A 20739-nucleotide genomic window follows, 5' to 3' on the forward strand; every position below is an offset into this window, starting at 1 on the left:
ATCCAGATGCAGGACCTGGGGCACCCTAACGTCGTGGATGGGCTTGTCAAGGCGCGAGCCCAGCTTTCTGGGCTCTCCCGCCTGCTCCACGTTGCCTGGTTCCTCATGCTCTGGTTTTCACCTTTCCCTAACTAGGGGCGCTTGTCTAGCGACACCCCCTAAACATACCCCAAGCTGCAGGCCTCCCCCTTCCAAGGGGGCTAAGAACAATCCAAAAGAAATTACTGGAAGATTTCATTCAGGTGATTCATTGAAAGGGGGTCATTTTCCCTTAAAAGAGGGTGGCATTTCTCCTGAGGGAAGAGCTGATGCTGAAGGGAAGGCTCTTCTGAGGAATCCAGTCAGTCCTGGGGGTGTGTCTGCATTTGCCACTTCCCTTTCTACAGTTTGCCAGGAACGGAAGAGCGAACCAGGCAGATTGATGGGGCCACGCCCTGGGGCAGAGGACCCGGAGGAAGCCCAGCCCTGCCCGGAGGGAGGGGCTTCTGGGGCAGCTCTGCACCTACAGACCCCAGAGGTGTTTGGGGGGGTTTCCTGAAAATCCTGTTCTCTTAGGCTAGTAAAGCCCGGAAACATTAAGCAATTGTCGATATGGTTGATATTTACAAAGTAGGATAAAAAAAAAAATCTTGATATTTCTTTAGAATTGTACCTTCAGTTCAAATAGCAAATACCAAATATCTGTTGTGTTCCAGGTCCTGAAAAAATGTCATTTTCTTATTAAGATATTGCTTATAATGGGTACGTAAATAGTTTATATTGAAACAGTACTTATTTTTAAGGAGAAAAGGGAAAGGTTAATTTGGGGGTCAGGTCTAGCTCTCTAACTGTAGAGAGGGAAGACTTTCATTATTTGTGTGACTTCTCAGGAATCAGTATGAGGCAAGTGGATTGTGTTGAGGAATTTCCGAAGGGTCGGTCCTGAAAAACATCGACCCACTAAGTGCTGGCAGCTCAGCCACGGTTTGGATGTTTGATTTTCTAAACGTCCCGTGACTGTGGAAGGTGTGATGATCCAGAGGGATGTTCTGTGAAATCTCTCGTGGGCAGATACTGCTGTTAAGAGCCAGCTTCAGCCCGTGTAATGTTAGTCACCAGCTTCTAACTTGTCACCAACAATCGTCTTGCCATCGAGGCCGCTGGGCCAGGACCGCACCGCAGTCGGGCTCCAGGCCAGGTGTCACCCAACTTGCTCTTGCCCTCCCTTACTAGAAAATGGTCTTTATAAAAAGTTCTTTCACCTCATAATCTAGGATGGGAGAGGCTATGAAACTGTGGGAGGAATGTAGGTTTGAGTCTCGATCAGACCTGGAATCCCAGCTCCCAACTTCCAGCTTTCTGGCCTAAGGCAAATCACTTACCTTCTCTAATGCCCGTTTCCTTATCTGTAAAAAGAAATCGTAGTGTCGTTTCTAGGTGGTGGTGGGACTTCGTTGAGATCCTGGAAGTGAATCACTAAGCACAGTAGCTGACAAATGGAATTTGCTTGACAAACGCAAGCTTTCATCAATTCAGGTCCTCTCACTTGATGTCTGTGGCAGCTCCCAGTGTCATGGCCAGTTTGGATAGGCGTGTTCCACGTTACAAAGAAGTGCCTCAAATCTTCAAAGAAATGATGTGCCGGGGGTGGGGCTGGGGTTAGGGCTTGAGCTCAGGTTCCCTGACCTTGGGTCTTGCACATGTGGATTCAGCACCCTGCCCCAGACATTACACAAGGTAGTGACATTGCCTTTTTTTTTTCCCTTTAAGGCCGCACCAGAAACATGTGGGAGTTCCCAGGCTAGGGGTCAAATCAGAGCTACAGCCACAGCCACAACCACAGCCACAGCCACGCAGCATCTGAGCCACGTCTGCAACCTATACCACGCTCATGGCAACACCGGATCCTTAACCCTCCGGGTGAGGCCAGGGATCAAACCACATTTGTTACCGCTGCGCCACCACCGCTGCGCCAAAGGGAACTCCGGCATTGCCTTGGTAGACTGCGTGCGGATGGCCCATCTGACGCAAAGACTGGAACCTGTACCGGTACTCCTCCAGCTCCTGTTTGTCTTTAGCTTGCGGAGACTTTCTCCTCTACTTTTTTCTCTTTGGCTTCTCTCTTTGGTGACTTACACATGTTGTGTTGGAAGAGTGTTAGCCAGTAGCTCTCAAACTGTTGGGTGTTAGATCCGCAATCTTAAAAATGGTGGAGGACACCAAAGAGTTTTTGTTGACATGGACTGTTTCTATCCATATTTACTATTTGAGAATATAAAACTGAGAGACCTTTTTAATGTATTCATTCATTATGTTGCAGTATGTTATTTTGGCGGAAGTAGACCCAAAAACTACACTCATATAGCTCTGTATATTGGGAAGAGAGAAAAGTACTTTAAAGTGAGCCTTTTCAGATAATTATCGATATTTTTCTCTGATACTACGTCAAAACTTGATGGGGGTTTCTTAAAAGTTGGTAGCAGTATGAATCTGCAACCATATACATGGATTTTAAGGATTTGGAAATTGTCAAGCTCATGGTGATTGAAGTTTTCCAAAATTTTAACTTTTCTCTGAAAGCTCCATTATGTTTTTTTTTTTTTTTCTTTTTTGGGGGGGCAGATCTTTTTAGGACCATACTGCAGCATATGAAAGTTCCTAGGCTAGGGATCTAATCCAAGCTGCAGCTGCTGTCCTACACCACGGCTCACGGCAGTGCCGGATCCTTAACCCACTGGGTAGAGCCAGGGATCAGACCTGCATCCTTATGGACACTAGTTGGGTTCGTTGCTGCTGAGCCACGTCGGGACCTCCTGAAAACTCCAGTTTTATTGTTAGCAACAAGTTCTGTCACTTGTGTACTGTGTTGTGACAAGTAATTCATTTTCAAGACAGTGTTTGCCAAATACCCAAGTCTCAATATTGTCAGTCATTCTTTCAAAGAAAAAAATGGCGTTCCACTTGAAAGCTAACAAAACCAGCTAGTTCATTTTGAAACTAGAAAAACTGCATCTGTGCTTTTTTCTCAAGACGACATCATATCTTGTTAGGCCTTGGAAGTTCTCTGCTTCCGATGCATCCTGTGTCCTCAAAAGGAGTATTAAAAAGATATGCTCGGGTCAATATGTAGTACAGTCAGTCATTTTTTTACATTTCTTCATGGGCATTCTTAAAGGAAAACAGCTTGTTTTGGGGTTTGTTTGTTTGGTTTTTTTTGTCTTTTTGCCATTTCTTGGGCCGCTCCTGCGGCATATGGAGGTTCCCAGGCTAGGGGTCTAATCGGAGCTGTAGCCACCAGCCTACGCCAGAGCCACAGCCACGCAGGATCTGAGCCACACCTGCGACCTACACCACAGCTCACGGCAATGCCGGATCGTTAACCCACTGAGCAAGGGCAGGGATCGAACCCACAACCTCATGGTTCCTAGTCGGATTCGTTAACCACTGCACCACGACAGGAACTCCGTTTTGGGTTTTTAATTAAATCGTAAGAGCATGACCGAGATGAATACAGTGACAAGTTTGTGGCAGTGCCTTACACCACACCAGGGCACCAGAGTTTTACCTCCATTATTTGTGCACTATCAGTGCACATGTGAAGACAGTGAAAAGGTCAGATAAAAAGCTTTTAGCATTTTGCTGTGAAAATGCTTTTGACCTTGAGCCCTTGAGAACCGCTGGCATCAGAAACCAAAGGCTTTGCTGTGAGTCCAGCTCTGCTAAGTGGATTAACGTGGTCGCCTAAGCCTAACTCACCAGCTTGAGTGTCCTCTCTGGAAGGGGTGGGGCGGGGCGTGCCTCCCTTCCTCCCCTGTCGCTTGCGCTAGGATCAGAGTCTACCCCCAAGGGGAGAAATTGTGGAAATTGCCAGGTCCTTGAGTCACACACAGTGGATCACTACCGTATCAGTAGATTGCGTTAATGAGAATACTCCTGCGCCATCAACAGCCACTGCAGGGACTTTCTTTCTTCTCCGATTGTAAGAAAGAACACACCTAGTGGGGAAATTTGAGAATACAAAGAGCAAATTCCAGGTTCTCTTTTGCATCCTACTTACCCTGAGATGACCAGCATTGCTGTTTTGGGTTTGTCTTTTTTTTTTTTTTTTTTTTTGGCTTTTTAGGGCCACACCTGCAGTTTAGTTAAGTTCCCAGGCTATGGGTCCAGTTGGAGCTACAGCTGCCGGCCTGCACCACAGCTCACGGCAACGCCAGATCCCCTACCCACTGAGCCAGGCCAAGGATTGAACCTGTATCCCTGTGAATACTAGTTGGATTCCGTTTCTGCTGTGCCACAATGGGACCTCCCAGGGTTTGTCTTTCTGGTCCTCTTTTTCTGCACTTTTCCCCCCAGATAGATGAAATCTCATGTCCTAAGCAACTTCACACTGAGGTGGCTTTCACTTACTGTTGGCCTTAGAGCATGTGCACTTTCCCGGCTGGGGACAAGTTATAGACTCAGAAGTTGGAGAGCATGTGACTTTCCAGAGAGCCCTTCTGAAGGACCCCTCACCCCTGGCAGGTTAGCCCTCGTCCCAGTGCCGGGCCATCTGCTTGCCCGTCAGCCCCTGGGAATCCAGGTGCTGGGACAGGAGTAGGAGCGGAGTACTTGCCTGTCCGGCGGGACAACCCAAGTACGTACAGGAGAGTCTTTTGTCTCTTTCTTTCGTGTCCTCCCACTGTGGGCTGCTGATGTCTTAAAGCGAAAGCAAGAAGTTCCGCAAAACAGTCATATTTTAACAAGATGACTTTGCCATTTATGTATTTTTCTGATGTGAATCTAGAGCATCCAAAATTACAGAGCTAGAGAACAGACCAGTGGTTACCAGGTTGGAGGAGAGGGCAGGGGTGTGACCGTAGAGGCGTAACCCAAGTGAGTTCCTCTGTGTTCCTGGAACAGTTCTGTGTCTTGACTGGGGGGCAGTTGTGCTGTATCTATACATGTGGTAAAATGTCATAGAAATATACACAAATATACCAGAAAATAAGCGCACATAAAAACTGGTGAAATTCAGATAAGGTCTGTAGTTTATTATTTGTCTCGTGCCAGGGTTGATTTCTGGGTTTTGATAACGTGGTTTATAGCCCATATAGCCTATTCAGAGAAGTGGGTTGACTACCTACAGAGAACCTCTCTGTACTATTTTGCCACTTTTTGGTGTGAATCTATAATTTTTTTCAAAATAATAAGTTTAATAAGAATGTAAGTTATCAGAGTCTCGTGAGGGAGGGAAAGTTGGGGAAAGTCTTTCACACGACAGACAGGAGAGTAAAACAAAAGTACAGAGCAAAAGCCGGACTCTTCACTCCTCACCTCTCTGCTAGTCCTTTAGACCACTTTCTACTTCCTTTTAACTGTTAGAGGTTTTCTAAACCAGTCTTTCGAATTTTTCCCTCTAGTTGAAGACCTTTATGGGGTCCCCCTTCCCGAAGGTGAAGCCATTTAGCCGTTTCCTCCCGGAAGTGGATCCGTTGGTCCCGTTTGACTCTGTCTGCAGAGTACTGCCTCTTAGTGGTGAGAGGCAAGAAGGAGCGGACGTGACCTATTTTGTTGATGTTTTTAATATGTTTATGGCGAGGTTTTAAGGGCTTGGGGTTTTATGTGAAGTATCTTTCATAGGTTTGGTTCATAGTCTGCTTAGTAGATAGTAGCCTTTTTTTAATTATAAGAAATATTTCTCGGAGTTCCCGTCATGGTTCAGTGGTTAACGAATCCAACTAGGAACCATGCGGTTGCGGGTTCAATCCCTGGCCTCGCTCAGTGGGTTAAGGATCCGGCGTTGCCGTGAGCTGTGGTGTAGGTCACAGATGTGGCTCGGATCCCATGTTGCTGTGGTTCTGGCGTAGGCTGGTGGCTACAGCTCCGATTCCACCCCTAGCCTGGGAACCTCCATGTGCCGTGGGAGCGGCCCTAGAAAAGGCAAAAAGACCCAAAAAAAAAAAAAAAAAAAAAGAGAGAGAGGTATTTCTTTGGGTGACTTACCAGTCTCTCTGAAATCACCCTTATATAAAAGAGGCCTTCCTGATCAGCGTCGGTTGCGGACAGAGCAAAGGCTGTGTCTTGCTTCCAGGCCTTTATGTATTCAGGTCCTTCTGCTTCAGATGCCCTTTAGTTAATACATTAATGGTGAGGGTCTTCCTTGTAAGGAAAAAAAAAGGAGGAAGGAAACAATGATCTTGAACTTTGGCTGTTTCTCAGTGTTTTTTATTTTTCATTTGCCTAAATGCACAGAACCAAGATTATTTTTAGTCCTTTCTTTTTTGGTCCGCTCTTGCAGCGAAAGCAGTATACTTGTGAAACAGCACTGGGTCTGCTCTGTATCCAGCGTCAAGCCGTCATCCTGGGATCCTGGCGGAGAAGCTAAGGAGTCAACAGAGCATCGCATCCGTTTTATTACCGAACCACACAAACGGGATGGGAGAGGAGTAATTGGTGGATTGAAATAGATTCTCAGTGGGCAGAGGAAAACCATTTAAACCAGACCCAAGAGCCCCAATGTGGCAGCAGGTTTAGAAACGCGAAAAAGCTCTTTGGGAATAGTGGGAGGTGCCCAGGAGGGTGTTCATCCAGCCCGGACTCCGCGGCCCGATGCCTGCTTTTCCACGAGCCTTTGGACATTTCTCCCTTGCTTCAAAGCCTGAATCGCCGTTAAGCGTTGGAGGGCAGTTATTGCTTCAGAGCTGCTGAAGCAAAGCAAAGATTTCTCCAGCTGCGCAGCATTTCCTGTTTGCAACCTCTGACTGCAGGGTATTGTGGTTGGGGTTAAGGATTTTTTTTAATGTTTCATTTCTTTTCTTTTCCCTTCACATGAGACTAGTTAGAAATGTGCTGTTTGGGTCTCCATTTGCAGCAGACAGATTATTGCTCAGGTTGTTCTTTGAAACACGGAAAAGTGCTGAAAGCATGCATACCCTCCGTAGTAAATTGGTAGGCCCTGGGTGTTCTGGATTCTATCATACATTTTAAAACACCCATCATCTTGCAAAATGGTAATCCATAATTGGCAGGTTTCAGGCCAGGGGTCTCATGTCCCGAAATGCTGTGCTGCCCATTAGTATTATGGGATGTTTCGTGACATGAGAGCTGTCCGCGTGGATGGGAGGGTGGGTAAGAAGGAAGAGGTTTTCTTTTTCCTTTCTATTCTGAAAGTTGTGTGTGTTCATACAAATTTAAGAAAAAGGAAATTTTAAGTCAGAAACTAAAGGTCATTGCATAATGCAAACTTAGGATAATAGTAATAGTACAGTTTTTCCTCTGAAACAGTGTCATAGATTTAGGCACAGATGCTGATCATTTATACACAAATACACATATTATGTGTGCACGTGTCATCCAAGTCCGTGGTCTCTTCTTCAAAACCCTTGGGGTTAGGAGTTCCCGTCATGGCTCAGCAGTAACGAACCCATGGATTGGTATCCATGAGGACGTGGGATCTATCCCTGACTTTGCTCAGTGGGTTACGGATCTGGTGTTGCCACACGCTGTGGTATAGGTCACAGAGTTATGGTGTAGATCACAGACACCGCTTGGATCCCGTGTTACTGTGGTGTAGGCCAGCAGCTATAGCTCCATTTTTACCCCTAGCCTGGGTTGAAAAAGACAAAAGACAAGGAAAAAAACAAAAACAAAAAAAACACTTGGGGTTAGATGTTTTTCAAAATTCAGCATTTTACAGATTCCAGAAAGGCGATGGGTGTGCATTGCCCTATGTTATGTAACGCCCCCTAGTGACTTCTCAGGTAAATAGTTACATGAAGGATAAATGAAGAGTCCCACCTTATTTCAAGTCCAGGCTAGCCACAAAGTGAATTCAGGTCAGGTTTTGTTATTAAATCAGTTTTGTTTTTTTTAAAGACTTTGTGTTATACATACATTTTGCAAACTTCTTTTAAAGCTTGCTAGCTCTCCTTGACCGTACAAATAAAATTGCAAAATCACTTTAACAGGTTATATAATATTTCACTGTATAACTAAACAGTAATTCCCTTTATAGGATTTGAATTTTACAGTCATCAGTACGATGCACCTTGTTGGTTTGTTTTTGTTTTTTATTTTTGTCTGTTTCCTTTGTCCTTTTAGGGCCGCACCTGTGATATATGGAGGTTCCCAGGCTAGGGGTCGAATCAGAGCTGTTGCCGCTGGCTTACACCACAGCCACAGCAACTTGGGATCCAGGCCGCATCTGTGACCTACACCACAGCTCAGGGGTACGCCAGATCCTTAACCCACTAGCCAGGCCAGGGATCAAACCCACAGCGTCATGGTTCCTAGTCGGGATTCTTAACCACTGCCTGCTGCGCCACGACGGGAACTCCCAGATGTACCTTGTTTTAAGTACATCCAGTATTCAGAACTCCTGGAAGCCTAAGAGCAAATTTTAGCATGTTTTTCTTTTTTTTTCTTCTTTTAAGGATTTACATTAAAAGTTTTTTTTTTTTTTAAGGAAGCTCTAATAATGCATTTGAAATAGCGTTCTTTTCATCCTGTGAATTTTATGTGCCATGAATAACGCTTTTCATTTAATGTTGTGTGTTTGTGGTTATGTGGCTACTGAGTAGTATTCCACTTGAAAGAGACTCACAGAACAGCATTTTGATGCTAGAAGAGACTTATATTTGAGAACTGGGGTTCTGTGATCGAGGAAGAAAGAGGAGGGAGGGAGAAAGAAACTCGTACTTGCTGGGGAAGGGGGTCCATTAGCCAGCAGCCAGTGTGGAAGAGGAGGTTCCTGACATTTGCTTATCAGCACCTCTTTTAAACAAAGATCTGATTGGAGCCTTCAGGCTGGTAAAGTTTTCATTATTTCTATGGTTAACTCTTTGTCTCTACCAATAATACTGATGTTAAGTGTATAATCGTGGGCTTACTACATGCCAGGCACTGTTTGAAAAGTGCTTTTTTACATGTTGCATTAGTTTGGATAGGTGAGGATATGCTGCAGTAATAAATCAGCCCCCAGATCTCCACGGCGTAAGGTAGGAAGGGTTTACTTCCTCCTCCCGTCCCGTCTACTGAGGGGTCTGCTCACACAGTAGCAGTAATACAGAGACCCAGGCAGAGGGAGGCCCCTCCCTGTCTACAAGGTTTGCCAAGCCAAGGAGGAGAGAAACGAGAAGAGGAGAAAAACGAGAGTCACGGGAGGCCCTCTCACAGCTTTCCCTCATGTAGTCGTTCCATAAAGTTTACGTTTAGCTTATTTAAGTAAAAAGTATTGATTTGAAGAACAGCAAGCAAAACAGGGGTGTAAGCATAAGGCAAACATCGTTTGGAGATAATTAGCTGCCTTCTGTCTGCGTGATCTCAGTCCCAGAAGCCTCCAGAGCCCCTTCTCTAGGCCCACATCTGGACGTACGTTGTGAAAAGCAGATGCAGGTATTTTTCTCGGCTCAGAGAACTCCGCCAAACTCAGCCTCACATTCGCTCCTTTGGCCCTTTCCTCTCTGCCTTGATGGCCCATGGCCATCCCGGGCGAGGCCTCTCGGCTGGAGCACCGGGGAACGCGCGTCAGTGAGGGGAGCATGGCTGGGTTTCCGGCTGCACTTGTACCTGCCAGGTGGGTGCTTTGAGCCGTATACGCCCTGGACACCCATGCTCAGTGGCCAGGCTGCACCCACAGCACCTGCTCCCGCTCGCCTGGGAGCGGGGGCAGCAGAGTGTGAGGCGCCTTCCCTCGGAGATGTCCTTGAACCCCGAATCCCTTGCCTTGTTCCGGCCAGAGGTCTGGACTGAGACGCACTCGAAACGCCCTTAAAGAGCCAGAGTGCACGTTTGGGTATCAGGGGCTGGAGACACCCTACAGTGACAGGGACCTGTCTGGTTCAGTGCTTTTCTATGTTACCTGACCACAAACCCTCTTGCTCTATGAGAAATGTTAACTTTCCAGGGATCCACTTTGAGAAATGCTTGCTGAGATGTTTTACTGGACCGTGTTTTAATTTTCTTTTCCACGTCACACCTACTCTTTTGGAATTTCTTATATTTCAGGCTGTAATTTCTGAGTATATTAAGCCTCTTTATTTATACTTTGCCTCTTTATTTGAGATCACACCCCTGCCTGTGGTATCTTTAGGTTAAAACCTGAAGAAATGGCCTACTGATTTCGTTTGGAACTAATAGCTTCCTACATCTTCCACTAAATATGGATGGCCCTTGTATTGACTTATTGCCCAGTTTTATGAGCAGTTAAGAGGTCACAGAGCTGGCAGACATAGCGTGGCTTTTTTTTTTTTCCTTTTTTCGGCTGCACCCATCGTGGCATGTGGAAGTTTCTGGACCAGGGATCAAACTCACACCGCAGTTGCAACCTGCACCACAGCTGCAGCAATGCCAGATCCTTACCCACTGTGCTACAAAGAAACTTGCAGAAGTAGCAAGACTTTTGAAGTCAGAGCTGAGTTCAAATCTCTGCTCCACTATTTCCCACTCTAGGTCACCAGAGGCAGATTCAGTCATTCACCCACTCACTCAGTCCCTCATCCAGAAAGCACAGATAACAAGAAAGGCTTCCTAGAAGAGAGACCCTTCATCTGGGCCACAGATAATTAATAGGTGTTTGTGGAGTTCCCGTCATGGCTCAGCGGTTAATGAACCTGACTAGTATCCATGATCCCTGGCCTCACTCAGTGGGTTAAGGATCTGGATCCGGTGTTGCCCTGAGCTGTGGTGTGGGTCGCAGACGAGGCTCACATCCCACGTGGCTGTGGCTGTTGTGTAGGCTGGTGGCCTCAGCTCCAATTGGACCCGTAGCCTGGGAACATCCATATGCCGAGGGTAAAAGACAGCAACAAAAAATTAATAGGTGTTTGTGACACTCTTCTCCCAGGCTTGCAGAGGCTCCTTTTTCTTTCTTTTTTTTTTTTGGTCTTTTGTCTTTTCTAGGGCCACACCTGCAACATATGGAGGTTCCCAAGGCTAGGGGTCTAATCGGAGCTGTAGCCACCGGCCTACGCCAGAACCACAGCAACACAGGATCCGAGCCTCGTCTGCGACCCACACCACAGCTCACGGCAACGCCAGATCCTTAACCCACTGAGCAAGGCCAGGGATCGAACCCGCAACCTCATGGTTCCTAGTCGGATTCGTTTCCGCTGTGCCATGCCGGGGACTCCAGAAGCTCTTTTCTTTAAACAGAAACGTTACGCAACATTAAGCATTGGTTGATACACCTGATATTTAGAGAATAAGGTGAAATAAATACGTCAGTATTTTTAAAAAAGAAAGAAAACAAGAGACTTTCTAAAATTATATTCTTGGATCAGCCAGCTTTTACGAAGTGTCCTCTCTGTTCCAGGCTGTGTGCTAAGCTTGACTGTCACCCTCTGTTTATGGGTTTGCTTATATGGAGTATTTAATAGTTTACACTAAGGCGCTACTTTGTTCTGCATGGAAAGGTGGAGACAGGTAAGGGAGCAGTTTTGTTGTTTTTCTTTTTAGGGCTGCACCTTGATGGAGTTTCTTAACTTTTGTTAAGCTTGTATTTGAATTATCCTTTGGTAGGTAACACATTCCATAAGCTTATTCCCTACTTGATAAAGGTGCAGTTTGTTGTATTTGACCTAAAGCTACACCTTAATTTAGGTATGTGCTTCTTTGATGAATAAGCTTTTTTTACTGGATTTTTTTTTTTTAATTTGGTCTTTTTTTTTAGGGCTACACCTGTGGCATATGGACGTTCCCATGCTAGGGGTTGAATCAGATTGCAGCTGCCAACCTACACCACGGCCATGCCAAATCCTTTAACAACCCACTGAGGTCAGGGATCATACCCTCATCCTCATGGACACTAGTTGGGTTCTTAACCCACTGAGCTACAACAGGAACTCCTGGGATGAGATTGTTAACCTCTTGCTTTTTTTTGTTTCCCCCAAGTAGAGGAAACTTATTTGTTTTCCTGGTAGCACTTGCCATCACAGGTGTAATAGTAAGAAGATTCTTTTCTGCAGGGGTGACCTTGAAATACATCAGCCAATGGTGAACATCACAGCCACCAGTTAGATAAGGTCTTTGATTTTTAAAATATTCAGCAAGGATCCAGTGAAGTGAGTCTTAAAACATGAAGATACAGACCAAACAGAGTTAGGCAGCCCGAGCAGCAGATGCCTGTTTTCCTGTCAGTTCAGTGAAGGCAGTGAATGTCTGCTCTTGAGTATGTCGGAAGCTCTGTGCGCTTGTACTGAGAAAGTTCTTCCTAAGAAAATTTTACAGAATCTGTTGTTATATTACAATGTGTGATAAAGATGTCATTGAAGGCAAGGAAAATATGATTTGATGTCAGTTACATTATGATTTTCCTCTAGTTTAAACAGCAGGTTATAGATGACAAGCATGGAAATGAAAGGTCTGAAAGTCGATCATGAACTAACTGATTAATCATTTCAAGCACAATAAAGAAAGTCTTGCGGTCAAGGTGATTCTTTCGTTTATTTTATTTATTTATTTATTTTTTTGGCTGTGCCCATGGTATATGGAAGTTCCTGGGCTAGGGATCAAACCCAAGACACTGCAATGATGATGCCAGATCCTTAACCCCCGTGCCCCAAGGGAACTCCAAAATGGCCTGTAGACCAAGGTGTAGCTATATAGGCTTTTTTCTTTTGTTTCTCATTTATCTCGGCCTTATAAATCTCAGCAAACTCCTTCTCAGGTGCTGCGCATAATGCAGAGGAAAATCACGCTTTCGTTCTCTCTTGAAGTAGGAGATGATGTTAAGTCTAACCCATCATTTACTTAAATTGAATTAGACAAAATATAATTGCATTTTTTTACATTAAGGAATTCTCGTATTCCCTGACACTCCTACACGTACCCAGTTTTCTCTGTCAAACTGTACTTTCTGCTTCACTTGAGTCTCGCCCGTTCCCGATGCCTTGAGCGGCTTGACTCCCAGCTTTTCCTTATTAGGGCTCTCCCGGATCTCCCGAGCATCACTCACTCTGCTCATTCTTCGCGGGCGTTATGCCTTAGACCGTAGGCAGGTGACGGCTGCTCTCTGACTGTAGGTGTTTTGTCTGAAACAGAACTTTGGCTTTTTCTCCTACCCTGAACAGCTAGGGCAGCGGGGCCCAACCTTGACCTTACATCCCTCTTACTTTGAGAGCTTCTTTAGAGGTGGTTGGATCCCAGTCAGAGTCTCATTGATCAGATTTGAGATTGTGTCTCTAACCTGTTTGCACCTGGTCTGACACGGTCCGAGGACCACACTTTGAGAACCGCTAGTCGGGGTGATCATTCTGAGCAGAGAGCGCGAGTTCCCTAGTGTTATAATAGAGAAACTATGATTTTTTTCCCCTCCAGTTCACTGCCTGTTTAATTTTTACTTTTATACACGCTGTCTGGTTTGTATGTTGTGTTGATACATTAAGTTGAATGAGAAATAACCTGCTGGTTGATTATATCGCCCTCTTGTGTATCTGTGTCGTACTCCTTTCCAAAAACTTCTGAATGTAAAAGTAATGCTAGTTCATTGTTGAAAACTTAGAAAATATAGAGAAGAAATCAAAATCAACAGTCACCTGACAAGCCACTGTTAAGGGGGTTGGGATCTGTCAGTCTTCTAACCATTTTTTCCTGTGTTTACATGTATCTTGTTGAAACTTTTCCCATTTTGTGAAATACTGTAGCCCAGGAACCTTTGTTTCCTTGGAAACACATGGGCCCCTAAAGCAGAGCTGCCTGGACTAGAGCAGGGGCGGGACGCCCTCCCCCGAAGAGGGGCCTGCAGAACCCGGAGGCACTGCCCCCACGAGGTTCTAACGCTGTGGAATGCTCACCACCTGCACCACAAATCATGCACCCACTCCCCACTTTTGAATATTTCCATTGCTCCCATTTTTCACTGTTTTAGGGTAATAGTTGAGAGCATCTTCTGAAATCTCTGCACACGCTGTAATGAGCGTGAAATCAGTTTGTAATACTTTCATCTCCCTTCTGTTCCTATGTTTAGAGTCAGTTAGGAAATGGGGAGAAACTGCCAGGAGCCCAAGGGCCTGGTCGTCTTATCCGCCTTTGCTCTGGTCGAATTCAGCAGCTCATGTTCTCGAGACATTTTAGGCTTTTTCAAGAGGTTGTATTCCACCCGGAGTTTTACACTGGACGTTGTGAACTGTATCAACAAGTTTAGAGCTTTGGCGGGAGTTATGAATTGACCCTTCTGGCTCTTCAGCAGTACTGCAGAATTATTTGTTATTGTGTTAGTTATTATTTTTATTGATGACTTTGCTGTGGGGAGGACCAGGGCCATCCTTCAGTTCGTGGGGCAGTTGGAGTGTCTCCCTGCAGCTGTGTCTCCCAGTTGGCCTGGATTTTTGCTTCTCCTGTGTTCAGTTGTGCCTCTAGCTCATTTTAAACTCCAGGAGCGTTGTAACTAGAGGGTATTGTAGAGACCTCATGGGCCTCCCAGTTTGTCAGGGGCGGAAGTGAGGGGCCTGAACTGCCGCATCCCACTGGCGGCAGGTCAAGTCTATAATACCCACCGTCCCTTGGTCTGTCACCCGCGGCCGTATCCCATCCCTCTCCTAAGCCCCCCTCCCCTTCCACTGAACACGCAGGTAGACCAAAGCTGCTTCAGACCCTCACACTTCTGCATCTCAGGACAGCTTCCCTGGTTTGGAGAGGAACTCATTTCTTGATCCATTTACTCAACCAGCAGGTGTTGATTCAGTGTATATTTTACGTGTCCGCCAGGCTAGGGGGTTGATGTGATTCAGCAATGGGATGAAACAGGCATAGCCCCTGCTCTCGAGAAGCTTTGCTCCAGACAGTGGAGAAGCAAAAAAGTGGCTCTAAAATGCAGACTCTTGAAGGCAAGCCTGTTGTGCCTGGTTGAGACAAATGGGAGATGGGGGGGAAGTGATCAGTCTAGAACTGCAGGTCAAGGTCCCACTGAGGAAATGCCACGGAGACTGGAAGGCACTTTGCCCGTAGCCAGAGGACGAGTGGTCCCCACAGCTGGCACAGCACGTGCCCGGAGGAGAGAACCTGATGGTCAGGTATCTGAGAAGGCCTGGCATAGTTGAAGGGTGGTGGAAACAGGTGGAGGGACCAGGCCTACGCTGGAAGCTTGGGTTTGAATCCATTTTGATGGGAAGCAGTTGATGGGTTTGAAGCAGGAAAGCGATATGATCTGATAACCACTTTAAAGCTTGAGTCTGGAGTTCCCGTTGTGGCGCAGTGGTTAACGAATCCGACTAGGAACCATGAGGTTGCGGGTTCGGTCCCTGCCCTTGCTCAGTGGGTTAATGATCCGGCGTTGCCGTGAGCTGTGGTGTAGGTTGCAGATGCGGCTCGGATCCCGCGTTGCTGTGGCTCTGGCGTAGGCCGGTGGCTACAGCTCCGATTCAACCCCTAGCCTGGGAACCTCCATATGCCGCAGGGGCGGCCCAAGAAATAGCAAAAAAGACAAAAAATAAATAAATAAATAAATAAATAAATAAAGCTTGAGTCTGACAGCATGACGCAGCGGAGGGGAGCAGCCCTTGGAAGTAAAAACCCTAATTAACAACCCGACCATCTGTGTTACTTACTGTTTGACCTTGGGCAAGTTGCTTAGCCTCTCTGAGCCTGTTTCTTCATTAATGGGGTAAGACTAAGACCCACCTAACAGAGTTGTTTCAGGTAGTAACTTTAGCTACCATAGGTGAGGCATGATACCGTCTGTCATTTTCATCGCTGTTTCAGACTGCCCAGGTTCGCTAGGGTGTAAAGGAATGCATTATCCTGTGGTTTATAGATCCAAGCAGGGGAACAGCTGGGAAGCTTACCAGTGGAGAGGGCGGGGCAATGTGAGGGACATTTAGGAGTCTCCTCCCACCTCCGCCTCCCCAGCCTTAAAAGACCTATTTCACTATCTCAACTGCTTTCATTATATTTTGTTCACCACTACTGCAGAGCTTTTAAAGTGTGAAAAATTCTAATAAACCGAGCTAACATTTTATTAAAAGCATATTGGAGTTCCCTTGGGGCACAGTGGGTTAAGGCTCTGGCATTGTCACTGCAGTGGTTCGAGTGGATGCTGCGGTGCGGGTTTGATCCCTGGGGAACCACCACACGCCACAGGTGTGGCTAATAAAAAAAAGGGCCTATGTTGTGCCAGGCATTTTGCATGCACTGCAGCCATATCTGTGTGCTACACGGCCCCTTAGCAGCATATGGAATGGCCTTGAATGACTTGCGCAAAAGCACATCCTCCCTGAGCGTGTCACCCTCCTGACCGTGGGAGCAGGGGGCACTCGAGCAGCTGTGAAGGGCACATATCCCTGAGCTGTGGATGCAGCATTCGTCGTGAACTCTCTGTTCCTCCACCTCTGAGCTGTATTCTGTGTTTCCCCTTAATGCATATGCAGCCAAATGAAATAAAATAGGTCAGGAATAGCTGATGATAATTGTTCAGTCATGTATGTAGTATATTGTAGTTTCCAGAGCATTCTGATATCTGTAAGAAGATGGTGCTGTAAACAGTGCATTGACTTTAGAACTGGACCTGCTTCGTGTTTGACCCCTCCGTTAACTAGCTGGGTGTGTTTGAATGTACCCCGCGGGGTTGTCAGGAACAGCCAATGAAGCAGGCAGCCCTGTGTGCCCTGCTATGAAATGGGAGCGTCATTGATGTCAGGCCCTGGTCCCCTCACCCCGGTGTGGGCTAGTTGGAGAAGGTGCCAGGGCACCCTTGTTTAAATTGGGAAGCCAGTTCAGCAAGGTCAGGCTGTTCTCCCAAAGTCACCAAGGCCAGGAATGATGCGTGCCCGTAAGCCTATGGGCTTCTCGGATCCTGCCAAGAACTCTTTCCTCCAGATCTTAATGCCTGGAAAACAGCCTGATGACAAGGCACTGGTGCAAAATAGCTTCAAAGCGGTGAGTAACTCTCCAGGGCATGAAGGAGTTAACACTGGACGGAACACCTCATTTATACCAGGGAATCTCAGTGTAACTGCTGGGAGCTGGCTCATTACTTTAATTGGATTTTCCAATGTGTTGAGCAAGTCAGCAGATTGCATTAGCCTTCCTTTCAGCAGAACTGTTCCGTCTGTAGAGGGGCAGGAGTGAGCGAGAACCAGCAGGCAGTGGAGGGAGCGTGTCAGCACTCGTGCAGGAAGACAAAGCAAGCAGGTCACGCCCCTGTTAATTGATACAGTCGCATGTGTGTGTCGGTGTTGAGGGGTACCGTTTGCAGGGCTGTGCTGCTTTCACACAGGGGAGAACAGCGGCGCTGCAGAGTCACTGGCCCTGCAGTGTGACAACCCACAGCTGCTTCTCGGCTCCTGGGTTGGGATCGGGTCAGTTAGGGAACAGAGCAAATGAGCCGCTTCTCCTGCCTTCTAGGGAGGAAAGACAGGTGGGAAAGCAGATAACGAGATGGTTTCATTTTGCAGCAAAGCTCTGTGGGGTAAAGGGAAAATCAAGGCAGAGATGTGTGTTTATATACACACAGGGACGCTGCTCAGGAATTCATTCCAGCGGCTGAGAGTCGGGCTGTTTGTATGTTTGGTGGTGTTTAAGCAGTTGTGAGGAATAAGTGGTTATTTTTTATCAAAGCCAATATTAATTACAGTTTATTTGTTTAAAGAACTCGTTTTTGCATCATTATACAGAATGGCAGGCCTCAGCCACCTCCTGTCTGATTTATTCCACATTTCTTGGTGGGCTTGATAAATGTGTTCACAAGGGAAATGTCCCTTTTTTGAGGAAGGAAACAAGCAGCAGTTTGTTTGGAAAACAAGTGTATTTACCGCAAGTAAACATCATTCCTGAAACGGTCTTGAATGTGTGCTTGTTAAAAATGGGAGAGATAAGCTTCTTAAAACATACTCTTCGGGGAGTTCCCGTCCTGGCTCATCAGTTAACGAACTCGACTAGGATCCATGAGGATGTAGGTTTGATCCCTGGCCTCGATCAATAGGTTACGGATCTGGCGGTTCTGTGTGCTGTGGCATAGGTTGCAGACATGGCTCGGATCTTGTGTTGCTGAGGCTGTAGCTCTGATTTGACCCCTAGCCTGGGAACTTCCATATGTTTACAGCTGTGACCCTTAAAAAAAAAAGTGCTCTTCAGTAGTTCCCATTGTGGCTCAGCGGGTTAAGAACCCAAGGTAGTCTCCATGAGGATGCTGGTTGGATCCCTAGCCTTGTTCAGTGGGTTAAGGATCCAGCATTACCAGAAGCTGCAGTGTAGGTCACGAATGCAGCTTGGATCCGCTGTTGCTGTAGCTGTGGCGTGGGAGCTGCAGCTCCCGTTTGACCCCTCGCCTGGGAGCTTCCATATGCCACAGGTGCGACCAAATAAAGAAGAGGTGGGGGAACATGCTCTTCAACCTCAAGTAATCTTGAATCACGTAAGAAACTTACATTTAATTCAACTTGGTGGTTGGAGGAAAGGGATCGAAAGTAAATGGGAATGGAGGACAATAGGATTCTAGTAAAATAAATGGGAAATAATTATACAGTAGATTCGAAAAACTCCTTAAAAAAATCTGAGGATCAAAGCAAGTCTGTCCACCATATTATTATTGTGTTATGTTGGCTGCATTGCTATTGCCCGTGGGAGGCTTCTCTTATACATCAATTTGCAATGGAAAGTTTGCTCAGGCCATGAAGAAAATTGCTGAAAGAATTGGAAAATTAGTAGGGAGGGGGGCTGAGGTAGGGAGAAAGGAAAGAAACACAAAGAGAAAGAAAGAAAGAAAGGGAATCTTACACTGTGAAGCCATGTGCCCAGCTCTGCCAGAGGGCAGCACCTTAAATGTCAAACAGCAGGCTTTCTCTTCTCTAGGATGGCTACGGAGGGAAATTCGGTTTTGCCCAAATATGTCCTCAAGTTTCCTCCTCTTGAGACGGCTCTGCTTGCTGGCTTCTGGGTCTTAATGACAGTCGCTATTCACTTGTCACTTAAAACAGTCTCCTTGGCCAGTTTTTATACATGAACCTACCTTTTCTCCAGAAATCAATTAGGAAGAGTTTGTACGTTTACATTTTTTTCCCCCAATGGCTCATCGCAGGGAAGATTCTAAATTCACAGTACACAGTATTTCGCCTTCTGGGTTTCTTATCAGCCCCCAAGTATGTGTGTATGGATAACCAGAAAAAATTTCTTCGCTCTTGGGGTTTTCTGTCGCTGTGACTGCAGCCCGGGGTGCCTGACCACAGGGACGAGGTCAAATGGTGATGCCGTGTGGTCGTGGTATGGTCAGTACAAGGCTTTTGAGGGACTTTTCCTCCTGAACCACTGCCACCTTCAGTAAAAACCTCTGAGTTTCATGATTCTTTTATTGTTATCTTGTACCACAGCCTTTGGGCTCCGGTGGCAATGACATTTAGGAATTTTTTTTTTCTGCTTCACTTGCTGAAAGATACAAGACATTAGTGAAAGCCTTGGTTTAGGACTCATGGCTTAAAGTGGTTTATAATCACTGTCTCTTCATGTTTTGTTTCAGAATTTTTTTGGGGGGGAATAAATAATAGAGTACATGTTACCTGCCACCCCCCCCCCATGCAGAAAGTACACAGTAAAAACCCCTTTCCCACCCAGGTCCATGCCTCGAGGGGGACCAGGATCAGCAGCTTGGTCTGTGTCCTCTCAGAAATAATTTAAACATGGACATTTCCCCTCCCCCCAGCTTTTTAATTCAAATCCTTGTACACCATGAATATGGATTTTCATTTTGCTTTTATTCCAAAATAATTTATCTTGGAAATGTCCAAAGTCAGACAAAAAAAAAACCTTCTCTCGTTTTTATGGCTCTCGTTTAGAACGTCCATCATTTATTAACTAGTCCCCTAGTGATAAGCCCTGAGCTTGCTCTCGGCATACACGTTCCTGTAGCGGAGACTCTTCTACACACACGGCATCGCATTTCCTTCCTTCTGCAGATACTCACTGAGCACCAACTCCGGGCGAGGCCGTGTCCTAAATTCTGGACTATACAGACCCCACTCTCACAGAGCTTGCATTCAAAGTGGGGACCCAGCAGACAAATAAGAAAACAAATACATCATTCACAGTTGGGGTGGTAAGTGCTGGGCTGTGAAGAAACGAATGCAGGGATCTCCACAGCCAGAGGAAAGGTGGGTTCTGGCTTGATTAGTGCAGGTCCGTACCTCTCTCCCCAGGAAGGAGGTTGTTGAGGACTCAGAGCAACGTGTTATTCCAGCTGTCTGTCCAGGGCGGAGAAGGAATTCTATTAATCTTTATTTTTCCCATCTCCTACCCAAAGCCAATGTTTTTCAACCTTTTACTATTATTATCTAAAACCCCCACCCCAATGAGCTCTTTTAAAGATGTTCTTTTTCTAATAACTTTCTCCATGAATTCTTTCGTTTTGTTTTGTTTTTTTAGGGCCGCACCTGCAGCATATGGACGTTCCCAGACTAGGGCATCAGAGCTGTAGCTGCTGGCCTACACCACAGCCATGGCAACGCAGGACCCTTAACCCACTAAACAAGGCCAGGGATTTAACCCATGTCCTCATAGATACTAGTCAGGTTCATGACCCCTGAGCTGCTATGGGAACTCCTTTCCATGATATTTTATTACCACAGATGCTCTGTCAATTTACATATGTGACCCTTTGGAATGTCACAAGCCATAATGATATCTGAGGTTATTTCACCCCACACCCTAAGAACCAGTGCCCTAGGCCCTCCCAGAATGGAGACTTGGGCATCTGTGGCCCTCGCACTATTGGCCGGCCTGCCCGCCAGCCCAGCTGCTTCTCCACGTGGGTGGTGGTGAGATTGCAGCGGAGCCATTGTCTTGGTAGGAATCTCTTTG

At 46.3% G+C, this 20739-nt stretch overlaps 1 protein-coding gene and 1 long non-coding RNA gene across 11 annotated transcripts in view; both read left to right on the forward strand.

Annotated features, from left to right (window-relative positions):
- ASAP1 (ArfGAP with SH3 domain, ankyrin repeat and PH domain 1) overlaps positions 1-20739 on the forward strand; it is a 344867-nt gene that overhangs the window by 229262 nt on the left and 94866 nt on the right. The gene's annotated exons all lie outside the window — the stretch shown is intronic.
- On the forward strand, positions 10817-18570 carry LOC146403668 (uncharacterized). Its single transcript, XR_014843353.1, has 2 exons — positions 10817-15123; positions 15419-18570. It is a non-coding gene; the product is annotated as an uncharacterized LOC146403668 (long non-coding RNA).

The sequence above is a fragment of the Sus scrofa genome, chromosome 4 (assembly GCF_054392235.1).
Source record: "Sus scrofa isolate SSC_HxYL_T2T_F1_AM1 chromosome 4, Sscrofa_HxYL_maternal_Yorkshire_Landrace_v2.0, whole genome shotgun sequence".
NCBI lineage: Eukaryota > Metazoa > Chordata > Mammalia > Artiodactyla > Suidae > Sus > Sus scrofa.